Source organism: Hakea prostrata, unplaced genomic scaffold (genome assembly GCF_041222555.1).
Source record: "Hakea prostrata isolate BN-2017 unplaced genomic scaffold, UWA_Hpros_2 contig_46, whole genome shotgun sequence".
In the NCBI taxonomy this organism is placed as follows: Eukaryota; Viridiplantae; Streptophyta; class Magnoliopsida; order Proteales; family Proteaceae; genus Hakea; species Hakea prostrata.
The window spans coordinates 130,643-132,756 of NW_028291165.1; the positions used below are offsets into that span (position 1 = coordinate 130,643).

At 38.2% G+C, this 2,114-nt stretch overlaps 1 non-coding gene across 1 annotated transcript; it reads right to left on the bottom strand.

The window, feature by feature from the left end:
• Window positions 1–1,128: 1,128 nt before the first annotated feature.
• Window positions 1,129–1,235, bottom strand: LOC148999090 (small nucleolar RNA R71). Its single transcript, XR_016171030.1, has one exon. It is a non-coding gene; the product is annotated as a small nucleolar RNA R71 (small nucleolar RNA).
• Window positions 1,236–2,114: the final 879 nt, after the last annotated feature.

The window sequence follows — 2,114 nt, forward strand, 5'->3', positions numbered from 1 at the left end:
AGAATTATATCAGTTAGGGAAAAGCATTGGGGATTCGAAATCCCAAAGATCTTCACATATTCAAAGTTAACGTTTTACATTAGTTAGTAGATTTAGTTTAAATTTAATTTTGTTGAATTCAATCTTAGTGACTTAGCCTTTCAGTTCCCCATAGTTTGACCCCGTACTTTCTGCTTGCTAGATTAGTATAGGATTTTATTTTTGATTGGTTAGCGACACGATCAAATTTTGGCGCCGTTGCCGGGGAACCAAAGCACGGTTGCTAGGATTGATTTTTGTCAATTAGGCATGATTTTTAGAGTAATTTAGTGTTTTTTATTTTTTATTTTTCTTTGCTTATTTAACTAATCTCTTTTTGTTTTGTTTTGTTTTGTAGGTAACTGCAAGAGTAGCGATTCGATAATTAGTTTAGGTTGTTATCTTTTATTTCTTAGATATAATTGTATTTAGGACTTTTCAATTGTAATATTTGCATTAGTTGGGTTGTTTAGGTTAATTTTTAAAAATCCCCATCCCTCAGATCCCACATGTGTAACTTTTGTTCGAAAGATCACGTGGATTGCGCTTTAGGTACGTCCTAAACTCTCCCTTTTGCTATAGTTATTTTCTTTTAATTTTACTTATTTAGCTTATTCTTTTTTTTATTCTTCTGTGTGTATGCATGGTCGTCGGTCCCTAAACCCTGAGTTGACTCCACTTGACTTAGAGTTAGAAGAGACTTTGGCCAACCTTAGAAGGCAAAGAACCATGGCAAACTATGAGCCTCCAATGAGGCCCTTGAGTGAGCATTTCATTCCTACGATATATACTCCTGTTTCTTGTATTAAGTTGCCTGACATAGAGGCGGCTCAATATGAGATCAAATCTAGTGTGATTCAAATTCTACCATCTTTTTATGGACTTGCCAATGAAGAGCCTTATAAGCACTTAGATGAGTTTTTAGAGGTGTCATCCACGGTTAAAATTCAAAACCTCTCAGTTGATGATTTAAGATTACTTCTTTTCCCATTCTCCCTTAAAGATAAAGCTAAGCATTGGCTTCATTTTTTGGACAATGTTAAAATTTCCACTTGGGTAGAAATGCAATAGGAGTTCCTTAAAAAGTTCTTCCCCATTGGCCGTACCAATAGCATTAGGAGAGCGATAACGAGTTTCTCCCAACAAGAAGGAGAACAATTTCATGAGGCTTGGGAAAGACTAAAAGAATTACTTAGAAAGTGCCCCCACCATGCTATTCCTAAATGGCAATTGGTTCAATGCTTTTATGATGGCCTTAGAGACCGACATAGGCAAATGGTTGATTCTTCTTGTGGTGGGACTTTCATGCACAAAAATGAGAATCAAGCATGTGAACTTTTTGAGACCCTTAGTGAAAACTCCCAACACCATGCTTCAGCAGCTAGGATTGAGATTCCATCCATTGGGCAACCAAAGAGAAGCGGTCTCTATGAGATTAATCCTACCATTGAGATGAGCACTAAGGTTGACTTTCTATCAAAGAAATTGGACCATCTCTTGTCATTAGGACAACAAACCCCATCTCCACTTCCTACAAGTTTCTCTCCACCTAATCAGATTAAAGCATGTGCTTTATGTTCTAGCCTATCCCATCATGTCACTGATTGCTATTTGGCTACACAATACCCTGAGTTTGTTAAGGAGCATGCACATTTGGCCCAAGGAGTCTCTAAATTGGGGAATGATCCATATTCCAATGCCTACAACCCAGGATGGCGAAACCACCCCATTTTTCATGGCGAAACTCAATGCCCAATCCCTCTAATCAAATACCTTATAGGCCACCTCCATTTAATATGCACCAAAATGCCTATAGGAATGAGCAACCATCATCTTCACAACCCTCACGTAATTCATCATTTGAGGATAAGGTACTAAAAGCACTTAGTAGCTTAGAGCAAAACACTCAATTGTTGCATTCCCATTCTCAATCCATTAACGAATTGGAAACTCAACTTGGTCAACTAGCTGATGCCATCAGTAGGAGGGAGGTTGGCCAGTTACCTAGTGAACCAATAGGTAACCCTAATCATCAAATTGGGTCTAGGAAAGAACAAGTCCAAGTAGTCTCGGTTGTGACACGCAGTGGGAAGGAA